Source organism: Delphinus delphis, chromosome 1, assembly GCF_949987515.2.
Source record: "Delphinus delphis chromosome 1, mDelDel1.2, whole genome shotgun sequence".
Lineage (NCBI taxonomy): Eukaryota > Metazoa > Chordata > Mammalia > Artiodactyla > Delphinidae > Delphinus > Delphinus delphis.
In genome coordinates, this window is record NC_082683.1 from 10,944,654 (window position 1) to 10,962,755 (window position 18,102).

Below are 18,102 nucleotides of genomic sequence, written 5' to 3' on the forward strand. Positions count from 1 at the left end.
AGGAAATGAAGAATCCTGTCCCATTTTCGAGTTCCACAGCCACATGTCAATGTAAAACAATGCCAACCTCCCTTTAGGTAGCCTGGAGGTGGGTGACAGACATTCTGCATGGAAGGTCCAGCTCTTCACCTTGAATTGGAGGACTTGTGATCAATTGTTTTCAGTAGTGATTCCACAGTAGAAGTGGTATTTTATCATTAGGCTATACGAGGCACCAAAATGAACACCACCAGTAAAATTCAGAAGGCAAGCAGACCAGGAGAGCACAGCCCCAGGTGCCAGTAATGTGTGCGCTTTGGGAGCAACCTAACCTCCCAAGAGGCAGGTACACAGCATCCTTATTTCTACTGCTTGTCACTCATCGGCCAGCAAGGAGCTTAGCAAGGATTAATGTTAGTTAAGAGATCCTAGGATGAGCCATCCATTGTGACAAATACACATTGGTAATACTGATAGAATTTTTAAACGCTTTCTCAGTTGGGCTTCACGTAGCTTCTTGTTCTTTTCAAACATGGAGCCATGCCCTGTTTCTGGGTCGCATATTTGGGAGAAAGTCTTGGGGCCTCCATCTTCAGCATAAAAAGATGTCAGATTCACACAGTAGCGTGTGGACCTGTGAGTGTGTGCATACAGGAGGAGCTGTCCCCTGCCCCTGCTGGAACACGGGCTTCTTGACAGCTCTGATCCACAGTTCTCTGTGCTCCAACAACTAGCCCGAATGGTCCAAAGCAGGCTGTCCTGGTTAAGGATCATTTTGTTTCACAGAACAGAAATCCACTCAAAGTAGCTCAAGATAAAAGTGGGGCTTTTAAAAGCATCCAAAGTCTCATGGGGAGGAGGGACTCAGGACTCTCTTTCTTCTTACTTCCCACTTCTCATCTTTCCTCTTCTCCTCCCACCCCTCTGTGCCTCCTCTGCCTTCTCATCTCGCCCAGGTCCAAAATGGTTGTTCCGGTTCCAATGAGATGTGATCCAAGGATACATGATCTTTCAGTTCAGGCATCTGCTATTTACTGGAACTCCTTTTTGTATCTCTTGGTTCAAAAGGAATCTCATTGGTCCAAGCCAGTCCCTTGGGTTTCATATTCCAATCAGCTAAGCTGGACCTGAGGGGAGGGTAGCAGGGATGCTGGATGGATAGGGTTGGCCCTTCTAGGGCTGGAAGTAGAAGAAGGAGACATATCTATTATACGTGTTTGATAGTAAACGCATGTTGAGCGAATCAGCTCACCAACTACAGAACCTTTCCTCCTAACAAATAGAGGAACAGAAATAACCAACTGGAGACAAGTTAATGACAGCCCCACCCATGGGAAGGCAGGTCTCACCATCCATCCTTCTGGACAGCCAAGTTGCACCCTCCGAGTAGGTGATATTGGAACCTCCAGGAAGGCTGCCTACAAGTGGCACAGAACCCTTCTGCGCTCCATCTTTAGAATGAGAGCAGAACTGTCTGCCTCACAGGGTAGCTGTGAAAATTGAAACAGGCCAGTAGCAGAAGACACTATACATTCGCAAAGCCAGGATCCCACGCCCAAGGCCAGGGCTTCCAAACCATTGCCACTGAGGGCTCAGAAAGCACGACCTTCATAGAGTTCGGTCCTCACTGTTTGGAGGTGACCCCACCCCCACCCCAGGAAATAATACTGTTCAGCCACAGGGGGCAAAACGCCTGAAGTCAAGCTGCAGCTCTGCTTGCCACTCCTGTGTGGCCTCGACAAAGTCACTCGCTCTGTCCAAGCCTCTGTTTCCTCGCAGGTCATATGGAGAATCGGAAGAGAACCAGGGATGATCCAGGAGCCACATTGGTTCAGTTTTCATTGCTGAGCAGCATAATTAGAAAACTAAGTCAATATAGTGAGTTTTTCATAGGGCCTGGTTTTTTCAGTGCAAAGGACTGTACGTTATACTGAGGTTATGGCCTCCCTGCTCTTCTTGTGTTAAATGGCCTTTCTTTAGCGATGGTAAAGAAAGCACTTTGTTTTTACACTCCTACCGTCCTCTCTTGATGAAATTAGAAGCTGGCAACCCCAGGTCCATCCTCTCTGCTTATTTATTTTTATTGGTCTGTGACATCCCATAGTATGACAATTAGTACATGAGACGATCTCTACAGACCTCTACAGAGCCTCTCTGACAGGATCCGATTCTAAGGGAGGCATAAGAATGAGCAGACTTGGGAGCCGGACCGCCTGGGTTCAAAGTCCGACCCCACCACTTAGAGCCCGGTGACCTTGGGCAAGTTACTTAGCCTCTCTGTTTCTCATCTGAAAAATGGGAATAATAGTAGTACCTACCTGACAGGGCTGTTGTGAGGACTAAAGATGTTCAAGGATACAAAGCGCTTTGGGCAGTGCCCAGCACAAATAACGTGCTAAGTAACGGTAACAATGATAATGGGAAGGAGAAGGGGGAAGAGAAGCAAGGAGGAAGAGGGAGGAGGACAGAAAACTCCTCTCCTCTCTGAGTCCTTCTGGCAGCCACGATGGGGTGGCGTATCTGCTTGGTTCTAACAGCACCGTCAACCTTTCTGGGAAGAACACTCCAACCATGTTACCTGTCCAATGGTGGCCAGCCCATGGATTGGCTGCCCTTAGGTCAGGTGTCCCTCATGTCCAATCAGCTGCAGTGGGGGCGGGGAGGACGGGACACGGGGTGCGGCCAAATCCTAGAGTTGTGTCAAAACTCCCAATGAAATGGGAATGCTCCAGTCAGGGCACCGCTCTGGAGTTTACCAGTAGCTTCCAGGTAATGGCGCAGCTGATAAGAGATGAAGGGCCAGAAAAGGCATTTGAAGGGGGACCCAAAAGGACACAAGAGGCCCAGGATGAAGAGGGGGAAAAAATGAAGGAAATCATGATTGGGAGGCTTGTTTCTCAGGACTCGCGTGATTGGCTGCCTTGGGGTCAGGTGCTCAAGAGTGGGCCAATCAGCTGTGTGGTGGGGGGCGGCAGGGTGTCTCCCTGGAGCCTTGGCTGCAGGCGGGATGCCTCTCCTTCCACAAGGCTGAAGCTACCATCAATCAGGGATGGGACAACCGTGCTTTCCCCGTGATGGAAAGTGTTTCAGAAAGCCCCTAAAATTCGTCCTTATTGAAAAAAAGTGGTTCCCCGAAGAGAAAGCCCTTGAAAAACCCAGGAGCCCTGGAGACTGATTCACCATCAAAGCCACAAAATTACTTACCAGATAAGCGGTAACATCTTAATCTTTTATTAAGTGAGCATCCGCTCCTTCAGCGGTGCGGGACTGCCATTCTGTTTGCTCGGCAAATAGATTGCAATCTTCCAGCTAATTTGGAGCTACCCATTCTACCTTCTAATTTAAAAAGGAGTGAATTAGTTATGAACAATTGCCTGAGAGTCAAAGCGTCTGAGACCAGATCCCAACAATAAGGGAAGTGGAGGGAAACCCACCTAAAATATTTGGAGTGTGGAGAAAAGTATGTTGGCTTTGATTTTCTGGGTAATTGATATTAGTTCTAAAGTCGTAGACATTTTGTAGGTTGATTCACCTGGATAATTTAACTATATAGACCTCAGCAAACTGCAGGATTGGCTCTGTAAGACCTGTCATCTCTTCAAAGTAGTCGTGGTTCCTGAGACCTTATGCAGAGGATTCTCACTGATGTCCTAAGCTGATCCTAAAATCCTCTGACTCCCTGGTGGATTCTTCTTCCATCAGGTTTTCAGTGTCTGAAATAACAGCAGCTGTTCAGCAAAATGTATTTGTCCCCAGTCTCGTGAATGCTGGAACAATGCATGGGTAGTTTCAACCGATTTCTGCTGGTGTCTATTGAGCACCTACTAAGGTTCAGAGAACACCCTGTGTTCATTTTCTGGTCCCTTGCAGTACGTGTTTATTAATGAAAGAGCTTGCATTCTTCCCACACGTCCATATGGCAGTGCCTTCTAGACATTCCCGTTGAAAGCAGGAACAGGCTGTTTCAATGAGCAGCAAAAGCCAGACACTCGATCGCATAGGACTCTGGAGTGTGCTTAGTTAAGTCAGCTCATCTCTGAGGGGATTTGTGGAAGACAGCGTTGTGGATCATTTAAGAGGTCTTGCAAGTGGGGCTTTGACATGTTTGCTAAGTGGTGGGCGCAGGAGAACCAGGGTGAGCTGTCAAAGCAGAAGGACAAAAGCATCCCCGTGGCTGCCGAAAGAGTCAGATGATGGCTGCTCCCTGTGCAAATGTGAAGCCTGCCGAAGTGAGGGGGTTTCTGCTCCAAGCACTGGGGCCTCCAGCCTTATGTTTCGCCCAATCTAGTGAAAACTTACTCTACAGTCAGAATGTGATCAGCCCTTTTTTGGAGGACAGCCAATCACAGGTGGCTCCTGGGGCCAGTTATACTCCCATTAGGGTCTTATTGGCACCCTCAAGAGCCATCTGGGAGTTTGTTAAAGACGAAGATTCCCAGGCCTCGTTCCCAGAAATTCTAGCTCCTTGGTGGAGCCTAGTACGATACATTAAGCCCTATTCCAACGGATTCCCGTCAGGTGTTCCTGCATTCCACGCTTTGAGAATGATGGTTCATAAGATGCTCCTATTGTGGTCTGTTTTCTAAACACCTGCCTTGAATAGCCAGCATTGGTACCAAGCTATCCCAAACCTGTCACGGTGAACTCATCCTCTTCCTGGGTTGATCTCCCTGGATGGTGCCACTCCCCCTGCCACCCGTAAGCCAGAAGCTTGGCAGTCACTCGCAGTAACCCATCATCCTGAGCCCCTCACTCTCCCGCCTTCTCAACTCTCATCAGCTCCGTGCTCTGAAGAGTCGTGAGATTGATCCATTCCTCTTCATCTTGACCTTGCCGCATAGTTCAAGTGCATCATTTTTCACTCTGATTATTGCATGCGCTTCCCAACTGGCCTCCTTAGCTTGGGTTTTGTTTGCCTATTTCCATAGAGCTACCACTATTATGCTTTGAAGTGCAAATTTGATTGTCACTCTTGCCCCAAATCCCTTAGTGGTGCCCAATTGCTCTCAGAATGTGGTTCAAATTCCCTAACGTGGTGTATGGTCGAAATGTGTGTGTCCCCCTGAAATTCATGTGTTGAAATCCCAGTGCCCATTGTGATGATGTCAGGAGGAGTTTGGGGAGGTGCTAAGGTCATGAGGGTGGAACCCTCATGAATGGGGTCAATGTCCTTATAAAAAAGACCCCAGGGAGACCCCTTGCCCGTTCCCCCATGTGAGGACACAGGAAGAAGGCTCCAGCTATGAAGCAGAAATAGGGACCTCACCAGAACTCCCCCACGCTAGAGCCTTGATCTTGGAGTCCCTAGCTTCCAGAGCTGTGAGAAATAAATTTCTACTGTTTAAGCTGCCCCAAATACTATGGTATTTTGTTCTTGCAGCCTGAAAGGACTCAGGCACCTGGCATCTGAGGGCCTTTAGTACCAGCCTTCTACCTTCTCGGCTACTCTCATCTCCCAATGCTCCCCTTCCCGACTGGGATGTCCTGAAATTAATATTTCACTCTATAGCATTCCCTTTGCATGGAATACCCTCCCTCACTTTCTCTACCTGGTGAACTCCTAATTAGTTCCTTTTCAGAATGAAAAATAGAAACTCTAATCTGTGATGGCGGATCCACATAGAACACAACCCGGTGTAGTGCTTGCAGCCAGACTGTTTAGGTTCAAATATCAGCCCCACCACTTAGTAACTGGGTGGCACTGGTTAAGTTGTTTAACCTCCCTGTGCCTCAGTGACCTCACCTTTAATATGGGATGATAGTAAAAGTGACCTCGTGGGGTTGGTGTCTGAATTAAATGAATTAATGTATATTTAGTGCTAGAACAGTAAGTGCTATAAGTAATTACTATTTTATTGCTGTTATTATTATATACAATATCCATGAAAACATAACTAAGACACCGTCAACAATATTTCCTATAGGAAGAGAATTTGCATAGTGGAGGGCCAGGGTGAGAAGGAGACATGAAAAAATTATTATGAGACTTTGCATACATCAAGAGTATAAAAAAATAAAGAACCGTGGCCAACCCACCTCCCAGCTAATAAACAGAGCTTTACCCATACAAGCGGAGGCCTCTGGGCACCCTCCTAATTGCATCGTCCTTCTATTCCCCTCCCTTTCCCTCCCCAGGAACCAAGTGTACTTATTTTTCATGTAATGTCCTTGTAAGTGCTTAAGTATTTTTAATGTGTACAAGTCTCTTGTTTAAAACCTAAAACTGGTAGTTAGTATACAAGTATCATATGCTCATATTAAAAAGCTATACAACTTGGAAAAGTGATTTTTTTTGCTTTCGTTTTTGTTTTGAGTCAACCACCTTTTTAAATCTGTTAAAAATCACCCCCTCTGTGAAGACTTCCTGGCTGTCCCCTCACTGAATTCAGCAGTTAAAAGCCCTCCTCTGACCCTTCACAGGACCTTCCCTCCACCATTATACATAAGCTCCTGTGGCAGGCGGGACTCTAAGGTGGCCCGCGAGATCCCCACCTCCGGTGGACACACCTGTAATATCCCCTTCCTTTGAGAATGGACAGGATGTGTGAATATGGTGGGATCTCACTCATGTGAATAGATTACTTTATGTGGCAAAGGTAAAGGGATTTTCCAGATGTAATTAAGGTCCCCTACTCAGTTGACTTTGAGTTCATTAAAAGGGAGCTTACTGTGGGTGGGCCTCATCTAATCAGGTGAGCCCTTTAAAAGAGGGTCCAGCCCTCACCTGAAGAAAGATTCAAAGCAAGAGAGAGTCCCCTGTTGGCTTTGAGGAAGCAAACAGCTATCACATGAACTGCCTTTGGAGAGGGCCACAAGACAAGGGTCTGCAGGTGGCCTCAAGGGGCTGAGGGCCTCCATCCTACTACCATGAGGAGCTGAATGCTGCCAACAACCACGTGAGCTTGCAAGAGGATCCCAACTCCAGATGAGCACAGCCCACTGGCATTTTTAGTTAGCCTTGTGATACCCTGAGCAGAGAGCTCAGCTGAGCCACACCCAGACTTCTGACCTATACAAACTGAGATAATAACTCCTCTACATTTGTGGAGTTAGTTTCTAGCAACAGAAAACAAAAGCAGACCCTCGGTTTCTCCCCGACTAGACTCTGATCAGTTCAGCCATTACTTTTATTGTGGACTTACTATGTGTCTTGCATTTCTCTTTATACTGGGGCAAATACAGCAGTTACCAGACATGATACCCAAGCACTCTACATGTGACTAACACACAGATGTCACTGGATGCATGTTTTCCAAATGAAGGAGCAGCAAAACATGCCACAGCAAATCCACAAGTATTTGCTTGGGTCCCAGATAAACTTATAACAGCTGCCCAATTCTTTTTTCTCAAGTTATCCCCATTATAGCTGCGTATTTTTTTCTAACTCTTCTGACTACATCCAAGTCTAATGCACTAGTCTTGTGTAACAATAATAGTCGTTCCATATGGGGAAAAATTATTTAGAAAATTAATACAATAGATTCAGAAGTTCTACAGTACAAAGACTTATTTAATACAAGTTTTCAAGAGTAACCACGAAACCACTGCCACCCGTTTTATAACTGAAATACTCAGGAGTATCCATCATTCCCCAGTCTGGGAAATTTTCTGTCTGAAATTAGAAGTCCGCGACGCCTAGGGACATCCCGTCAGTTAGGAGGGTACTGTCAGACCCAGTAACTGCAGCCAGACAGTGGGGACCAATTTGGAGCTGAATCCTCAAATCAGTTTTCTGATGAAAGCCAGGATGCCTATCTCAGGTTCCCTGGTCCTAGGAGTCAGGCTCACATCCCTAGGTTTTGTTCATTGAGTTCCTTCATGCCGCTGCTTTTGTTTTGTTTTGTTTTGTTTTTTAACAGATTTATTGGGGTATAATTTACCTACCGTTTTAAAATTCACCCATTTTAAGTGTAAAATTCAATTATGTTTGCTATATCTACAGAGTTGGGCAACCATCGCTATTTGATTTCAGAACATTGTCATCACCCCAGTTAACTCCCCACCCCCACCCCCAGCCCCAGCCCCAGGCAACCACTGATCCACTCTCCGTCTCTCTGCTTTTACCTATTTCGGACATTCCACGGATGCAGAGTCGTACAATAACTGTTGTTTCGTGTCTGGCTTCAATTTATGTTGTAGCACGTAGCAGTGCTTTGTTTCTTTTCATTGCCAAATGGTAGTCCATTGTGTGGATATACCGCATTTTATTTATTTATTTATTTTAATATTAGGGTTTTTTTTTTAACATCTTTATTCACGTATAATTGCTTTACAATGGTGTGTTAGTTTCTGCCGTATGACCACATTTTATTTATGCATTCATCAGTTGATGGACATTTGGTTTGTTTCCACTTTCTGGCTATTACAAGTAATGCTGCCATGAACGCTCATATACAAGGTTTTGTGCGGACATATGTTTGCATTTCTCCTGGTTAGATTCCTACTAGTGGAATTGCTCGGTATTATGGCAGTTCTGTGCTTAATATCTTGAGAAGTTGCCAAACTGTTTTTTCAAAGGGGCTGTAGCATCTTTCATTCCAACCAGCAGTGTACAAAGGTTCCATTTTTTCCACAGTACCTCTGTTTTAAATGACCAACTAACCTGGATTTCACAACCTTACTTTACTCCTGACCTCTGTGTCTTTGCCCACCTACCTGAGTTCCTCACGCCTGCTTCTCTCCGTCCTCTGTAAACTTGGTTCTTTAACTTCTAACCAACCTCTGACGTACAAACCAGTTTTCTTAGCCATGAGCTCAATAAAATGATCCCCCCAAACCCCAACTTTACAGCCACCAGGGTCTATACATGACAAAATTCCTTCACTCTACTTGGATGTTTTGTTTTGTTTAGTTTCATTTTAAAAACCAAGACCGGGCTTCCCTGGTGGCGCAGTGGTTGAGGGTCCGCCTGCCAATGCAGGGGACACGTGTTCGTGCCCTGGTCCGGGAGGATCCCACATGCCGCGGAGCGGCTGGGCCCGTGAGCTACAACTACTGAGCCTGCGCGTCCGGAGCCTGTGCTCTGCAATGGGAGAGGCCACAGCAGTGAGAGGCCTTCGTACCACAGGAAAAAAAAAAAAAAAAAAAAAACCAAGACCAAGTATAACCTTTCAGAAACATCCATAGAATTCAAAACTAAGAACTGTGAGCACGATCAATTTATCAGGATTTTTTTTTTAACTTCTATTGAGGAATGAAATTAGGTCTAGTGTTAAAAAGGTTTGGTATAATGCTGCCTTCATGTAATAATTACCCCAAAGAGAAAGAAACTAGTTATTATTGCCCATAATTGTTCATCTTTTTCATGTATTGCATCTCTGTCCTCTGCTCACCAAATTCACTCTGCAAAAACTGCCAAGTACTCTTAAACTTCTGATTTTGCTGTGGCCTAATTCGGTGAAATGGGCTCTTTGGGGGGTTAATCTCTCTTGGCAAAGCCTGTTTGGATGTGAAATCAATGACCGTGTGCACCTATGCGATGTGACCCTTGCAAGTCTTTCAGCAAATTGGCCAGAGGCTGAGGAAACCAGCCTGGGAGCAGGGACTCCCCTTCCCAATAAAGACAGCCATCATTTTGCATTCATTCCTGCTGCTCAAATTGGAAACACTATAGGATGTGAGAATGCAGGCCAGGGTGATAGAGCAGCACCTCCCCTCCACCAAGATCCCACAGAGATTTAATCAAATGATCCATCCCTCTGACTGGGCTGGCAACTAGACCAACGCAGTAGGGATGGCAGAGAAGAGGACGCAAGTTTTGCATTCACTTGGCACCAGAGAGCACGCTGACAGTAAGTTCAGTGTTAACTACTCCATCTAGAATTGAACCAAGAGCCACCCCCTGCTCCAGTGCAAAGGCCGAGAGGGGCGATTCTGATTTCCTGTAGATCTCTGGGGAAGCCCCACGGGGTAATAGGACCCAGCCAGTGCTATGGGAAGGCCGCCTCTGCAGCTTTGGGGAAGGTACCTCTTACATCATCCCCATTGTCCCTCTGTGACTGGCCCTTATGGGGCAGGCTGAGTCATTTTTATCATCTAATAGGTGGGTGGGAAACTTTTGAATGACTCAGTAGGTAACATTTTACATTCAAACATTGCATTACGGGTTATTTCAATGACAGCCAGTGGAACATTGGGGCTTCACATTTCTGGATGCAGATTAGTGACGCATCGTACAAAGACTGTGCGTTCACGTGGCCGGCCATCCGACTAAGGGGCCTCAGGAGGTGCTGGCACCAGCTCAGAATCCAGGGGGAGAGGAGAAAGGACTACACAGTGCCCTGCTCCTTGAGCCTTCCCGGGTGAAAATGGCTCCAGGCTTCAAAAGGTTTTCTTTTTCATCTAGTCTCCCAGGGGGAGACCCTCTATAATTGCCTCTCTGTCCCCAGACTTCTGGTCTGTATGACTTTGGGCTCTAAGCTCAGGCCCGGGAAGCAGGAACTTAAAGGTTTACAGCTCAGTTTGCCTTCTGGCCTCGTGTGTCCGGGACCAGCAGCTCTGTCACAGTGAGGCCATTCCTGGGGCTTTGTCTAAACACGAAGCCACAGCCCCAGGCTGGGCAGAGCATATAGAGGTCTTTAAGAAGCACATGGGTGAACTTTATTTGTGCCTTCTTGGGTCCCGCTCTGGAAAGAGAAATGGGAAATACTGGAGGTGCCAAAGGTGGCAAGACTCGAGAATAAAGTACCCCTGCTTGGACTCATCATTTATTTAGGTAAGCATACACACTTACTGGATGCACTTACATTTATGTAAGCATTAAGTGCTTACTGTATACCGAGCACTCTTCTGGGCATTGTGGAGTCAAGACACTGAAGAAATAGAGAAAGCGTTCCCTGCCACCCAGAGAACTAACATTCTACCTGTAGAAACCCTTCAGAAGCAATGGTGTAACAGACCAGAAAATGTAACAGACCACTCTAGTCCTGGTCAGTGGTGATGGACGGGGAGAGGGTGGAAGTCCTATTTCATGCATGGGAAGCAGTAGGCTTCTGATTCTTGAAGCTCCTCTCTCCTTGGGGTCAATAAACCCACTTCCCCTAAACTTTCAGAACCTCCCACACTCTGCCTTTAAGCCCCTATGCGTATTTAGGGAAATTTAGCTGAACAATTCTGAAGAATGCATAGTGCGCTCATCAAAAAGAAATTAAGTAGCTTTGTGAAGAGCCAAGTACATTTTCAAGAATCTACTTGAGGTTTTCCCATAAACCTGTTTTCTGCAAAATGGAAGCATTTAGAAACACACTTAAACCCAAACTAAATGAGTACAGGTCAGAATTCAACCAAGCAAAGTTCCAGTATGTTATAAACGTGGCGAGTAGCATTCTCACATTCTGTATGTAAAGATGATTTTCTACTTGTTGGCCAGTGTATTTTACTCCTAAGATTTCCACTTTGGGGGGGTAAGGAAAGAAAGAGAGATACAGGCACCTGCAACTGTTACTTGAAACAGAAAAGATCCTAATTAAGAGAAAATATCTTTATTAAGATAAATATATTATCAATGCCAGAGGTGGCTCAGAGCCCTGATTTATTTATCTCGGTCCAACCATTCCTATTGATCTAGTTGATTTTCCTCTAAAAATGTCTATTATTCTAAGCAGCAGTGATTTCATGACCTAAAGTTTCCAAAGAGAAAATTTAGGTATGCATCTCAAAAACTCCAGAGAGATTCAGGAAAGTCTCCTATTTGGGAAAAAATAAATGTAAAGGCCAAACAGGATGGAAGCAAGTCCCCGAATAGTTGGGTGGCTTTAGGCAAGTCTACTTGCCTCCTCAAGCCTTGGTCTCCTTATTCATAGCCCAAGGAAGCTGCATTCCACGATATCTCCCAGATCTTCATCAACAGCCATGAAATAGAGGGAGTTCTCTTTCCCACAAATCCAGGGACAAGTTACCTCTGCCCACGTGAACTTTCAGCCATCATTCACTGAGCACCTACTGTGGCCCAGGACTCGCTCCTGCCCTCCTGAGCTTTCAGCCTAGGAGAGGAAACTGACAGTTACAGGATGATGGAGGGAGTGCTGTGATGGAAATGCTTCTGGAACACTCCAAGAGAACAGGGCAGGGGCTTTCTCATTCAACCAAGACTTCAGAAGGGGACGGGTTCTGAGTGCACAGATGAGGGGCACAGAAGGAGGAGGGGGAGGGGAGGGAAGGGGAGGCGTGAGAGCGATCCAGGCAGGGGGCTCAAGCAGAAGGAACCATGGGTGGAAATATGCAGGCTTGCGAGCACATGGCACACGTGAATGTTCTCCTAGGCAGGAACTGGGTCCAGATGTGCCCTTTATGCTGCACTAAAGGAGTTTGGGTTTATTCCTAAAGGCAGTGAGGATCTCTTGAAGGGTATAAGCCAAAGAAAGAGCTGATTAAAACAATATCTCCTGTAGGCCACTCTGGCAGCAGGGTGGAATGTCAGTTGGTTGGGGGCGGGGGGGGCGGGCCAGACTGGAGGAAGTGATCAGGGAACCATTAGTTGGCTGTTGTAGTAATCTAGGTGACAAAGTGACAAGTAAGCAGTTATCTAAAGTAGGTCCATGGCAGTGTTCAAATAGAGGAGGAGACAGAGCTGAAAGATACCCAGGAGGTAGACTCTTAAAGACCTAGTAATGTATCATTGAAAGTTCCGATTGTTCTGATGGATAATGTTTTTCAAGACATTGAGCAGTGCTACCAAATAATTGTCCGTTATGTGTCTCTCTGCTAGCCTGCAAGCCTGTGAGGTGAGGGGGCACAGTGTCTGTGCCTTTCTTGTCCACTATTATATCTCCAGGACTTAGAATAATGTCTGGCACATAAATGCATAAAAACTCATCCCCTTAGATGAACGTGTGGTGGGTGGGTAGTCATTTCTCTTTTCAGATATTAAGCTGGTTAAACTTTGACAGTTCAGAATTCTTACCTGAGGCAGCCAGGTTAGTAGTGGTAGGAAAAACAGCTCTTGATGTATAATTGGAAGATGAACACGAGTCCCTACCCCTCCCATATGATCTGTATGACTTGAATAAGTCACTGTGTCACTGAGCCTTAATTTCTTCATCTGTTAAATAAAGATGATAGTCGTACTACTGGACCTCATAGATTGGGGTGAGAACTAAATGAAGTTATCTGTGACAAAAATCTAGCAGAGTGTCTGACACAAAGTAAACAATAATTGCTAGTTAGACTAGAAGGATGGAAGGATGGATGAATAGTTGAATGAATGGATGGATGGATAGATGGGTGGGTGGGTGGATGGATGGATGGACGGATGGATGGGTAGATGGGTGGGTGTATGGATGGATGGGTAGATGGAGAGATGGATGGATGGATGGATGGATGGATGGATGGATGGATGGATATAATGGATATATAAACATATTGATGATGGATGAGTAGACAGATGAAAGGAATGTTCTGAATCAGCTATATCAATCAGGTCATGCTCTTTTTCACACCAACCTTAATCCTATTTTGTGGGCATCTGTGTAATAAATTTATTAATCGGAAAACTTAAAAACTACCTGATCTTGGTTTCTGTGAAAGTCTTGTGGTCTGCTGTCACTGAATGCTGAAGATTTAAATTCATATTTTGGGTTCTGTCTGGACGCCTCTCTAAATAGGAAATTTATGTTAATCTGCAGGTGTTGCTTATGAACACATTATTTCTAAATAGTAGCTGGTGGATTACCAAAAAAAAAAACAAAATTCAAGAGCAAATAATACTTATTGAGACCAAGGTCTCCAATGGGAAGATTCCTAGTCAATTTGTCCACTCCTCCCATACCACCTGGTTCCTACCCAATTACTGCCAAATCAAATATTCACAGTGGGTATAATTAATTAAATGGATTTTCACTAATTAACTTAAGAACTGGTAAATAGGGCCTCCCTTTGGTAGTTTGAAGTTGCAGCTACTGGTACTGCTGATTAAAATGTGAAGCGAATCTGGCTGGAAACTAGCATTAATGGACGGGAGCATTTTCGCAACATTTCTTTTAAGGTTTGTCAAATTGTATCCTACTGATATTGCTAACCCCTTTAATCAGTAAGTATAAAATTCATCCGAGAGCATAAAATATATCTGACAAACAGTCTACATCAAATCCCAAACTGAACATTCAAAATAAATTGTATCGAGACATTGTCACAGTCATTGATTTCTGCTCTTCAAGCCGGTTTCTGCGGCAGCCACATAAAAGTTAAATACAAGCTATCTATGGGCTCATTGCATTGTGGTAATTCATTAAACCAACGGAGGCTTTAATAAGTCTGAGCATAAAGATTGCTTCCGCAGACACTCTTAGCTTGGAGATGTGCCACTAATCAAGGAGGGTGGCAACACTCATCTCATTGGCATGTAGGGGAGGTGAGAAGTAGCTTCAGAGGGTTGCTAAGGGCCGACTTCCTAGGGTATTTTTGTACTTGGGCAGAGAGATCGGGTCACTGGGGAGATGAGAGCCATGGGGGCCAAGCCCTCAGCAGCTAGTGGCCAGCACACGGGCAGTGCTGACAGTTGGTTCTTTGAACAAAGCCGGTTTTAGTCTTACATGTGAACCCACTTATTGAGAGATCTTCCGTTCTGTTGGTTGATTTCCCCCACTGTTTCCACTTTTCAGTGATGACCATCATGTCATTGATGTTCTTGACAATTTACAAAGCATTTCACAACCAGTGACGTCTTTAGTCCTGTAGCAATTTTGGGAAGGACAAGGCTGAGGTTCTTGTTATCCCCATGGCACAGATGAGAAAACTCAAAGTTAGAAAGCAAGTGATCTATCTGCCCAAGGTCCCACAGCTGGCAAAGCTGGGCCCAAGAGACTGATCGTCAAAAGCCCAAGCTCTGGATCCAATTCCTGCCTCTATGACACATGGGCTATGCATCCTTGGACAGTTTATTTTTTTTTCCAAAACCTCAGTTTTCTCACCTGTAAAGTGGACATAGTAAGAGTAGTTATCTCCTACTGGTTGGGAGATTTAATGAGATCCTATAGATCAGGTGTATAGTGAGCACTTAATACATGTTTGCTTTTGTTCATAGAGAATATCAGATTGTATTAAAAAAAATTGGACAAGGCCTGGAAAGGAACTAAATGGAAATTTAGTTCCATTTCACACCAGTAGAGGAAAACCTCGCCCTTGTCATACATTAGCCTTTTCCAACCGTGAAGCACCCTTCTTGTTGGCATATGTTAAAAGAAGCCCATGATATTTCAGTCCCTTTCAGCTGTGACTCATTATTGTAAATAGCGGTGCAATGAGGAGATGAGAAAAGAATTTAAATACACTGACTGACAGAATTTTTTAGGGAAAGTAATACACAAGAAGATAAAAAGCAATCTGAAAAATTTGCATAAACCCTTGTGATCTCAGAGGTCATCTCTTTGGGAGTCTACTAATGGAAATACGTCTTTTTAAATTCTGGGTGATTATTTAATTGAAAAGGAAAGAATTTAAAAGAATCAAGTCACAGGAGCAGAGCAGATTTGTGTCAAGTGAAACAAAAAAATTGGTCCATTCATATATAAGTTGCAATTTAGGATCGAGTGGTAAATTTGGTCATTTGTTAGGATTTGATTCAGCACATTAAAATATGTTGATATTCCTGCACTTTATGAATTTATTATTTTAAATCAGCTTCCTGTTACACTTTTATTCTATTTAGGAAATAGAATGCTTTCATATCCATTAATATACTTGAACTTTACAATGACCCTCGGAGGTAGGTGCTATCACTCCCACCTTACAGGGGAATATAATCTATAGTTATTCAGGGCAGAGACCAAGCCTTTTCATTTTTCTTTTTTTTTTTTTTATCCCTGGTGCCTGACTAATAAAAATGTAAGTGGAATGTTATAGCAGAAGCTCCTAAATGTTCTGCTTCAGACATAAATCTTTTCCTAAAAGGCAGCACAGAACAGAGGTTTAAGCTCCAGCTTTATAATCTTAGTCGTCCTTGAGTTCAAACCCCAGCTCTGCCACTTACTGATGATGTGACCTTCGGAATCTATTCCTTGGAAACTTAGCTTATAATGGTGTTAATAATACCTACCTCATGGAGTTGTTATAATAATTAAATGTCAAGATGATAAAAGGAAGAGAGAAACGTAAAGTATTTGGTACAATAACTGACACATATTTATGCTCTAAAATTGTGGTTTTCACTGTCTCTTGAGTATACTTAGAAATGCTAGGATAAGCATACTATTTGACCACTGCTGATTTTTTTTTTTTTTTTTTTTCGGTACGCGGGCCTCTCACTGTTGTGGCCTCTCCCGTTGCGGAGCACAGGTTCCGGACGCACAGGCTCAGCGGCCATGGCTCACGGGCCCAGCCGCTCTACGGCATGTGGGACCATCCCGGACCGGGGCACGAATCCGTGTCCCCTGCACTGGCAGGCGGACTCTCAGCCACTGCACCACCAGGGAAGCCCTGCTGATTTTTTTTTTTAAAAGCATGCCTTAATCATCAGATTCAAAATTAATGGGAACAAACTGAGTAGCTGGTGTGTTGCTGGATGAGGAGAAGAATCCAGGTGTCTCACATGGCAGTGCAGCCAGGCGGGAGTTCTTAGAGCTCCTGTGAAGAGCCTTTCCTCTAATTTAATGTAATTCGCTGGTATTAATAAGCGGCAGGGAATCCAGTGTGAGGCTGCCTGCTGCTTTTCATACTGGGTCCATTCACTTTATTCTATTCTAGGACATCGTATTGACCTTTTGCCACGTGGGGAGAAAAATCTGCTCATTTAATTTCCAAGTAAGGGATAATTAGTACCAATCGTGATTCGTAGCTACAGCAATCCAACATCTTCCTCACGGCATATGATGAGGATATTTGCAAATTCACTGGCCATTTCTGGGACTTCAGGTACCCAGATTGTGTTGCAGTTGGCTCCCTTTTCACCATCACCTGTGAGCGTATCTTTAAAATGTATTGGTAGCCTAGCCATGCAGAATGAGAAATTGTGTGACTGTTGTTAATAGATGGGGGGGCCGGGTTAAGGGTAAGTGAGTTGGACAAACTGTGTGCTAGGTGAAGGATTAGGAGAAAAGGGACTAATAGTTAATGAGCATCTACAAGGCACCAGGTTTTCGGCTAGCTCTTTATATATGTCAGCCCACCTCATCCTCCCAACCTCCCTATGAAACCCTCGCCAGGGCTGCCAGTGAACAGGATTGTCAGATCCTTGGTCTTGCTTACTTGGCCTATCAGAAGGTTCTAACAAGGCCTCCTTTTTTTGTTGTTGTTTTTGTGGTATGCGGGCCTCTCACTGTTGTGGCCTCTCCCGTTGCGGAGCACAGGCTCCGGACGCACAGGCTCAGTGGCCATGGCTCATGGGCCCAGCGGCTCCGCGGCATGTGGGATCCTCCCGGACCGGGGCATAAACACTTTTTCCGCGTGGCTTTCAGGATATCACAATGACTTTTCCCCTCCCACTTCTCTTACTGCTGCCCCTCAGTCTCTTTTTCTTGTTTCTCCTTATGCCTCTGACCTCTAATGTGGAGGGTTCAGTCCTTGGGCCTTTCCTGCTCTGTCAACATGCATTTGTTAGGAGATTTCATTCAGTCTGACGCCTCTAAATAACACTTAGATGCTGACAACTTCCGAATTCCTATCTCCAGCTCAAATCCATCACCCGAACTCCAAACGCTCGTATCCCACTGTCCACTTGATATCTCCATTTGGATGTCGAATATGCCTCTCAAAATTAGCATACACCCTTCCTCCCCAACCTGCATCTCCCACAGCCTTCCCCTTTCAGTAGGTGAATTTTTCACTCTTCCAGTCGCTTCAATCCAAAGCATTCTACTCCTCCTCGACTCCTGTCTTTCCCTCACGCGTGCTACCCCCAGCTGTAAGCGAATCCCATGGCTCTATCTTCAACATCTCTCTTGAACCCAATCACCTCTCTCCATGCTCCTTCCCACTTCCTCCCACCCCATTATCATCTTCTAAGCAACCACCACAATTCGCTAGATGTAGCAGTAGCTGCGTAAATGGTTTCCCGGCTCCACTCTTGTCCCCCAGAGTCTTTTCCACACAGCGGCATCCACGGGAGCATCTTAAAGCATAAATCATCTCACGTCGCTCCTCTGCTCAAAACTGTTCAGCGGCTCCCGTCTCACTCAGGGTAAGAGCCAAAGT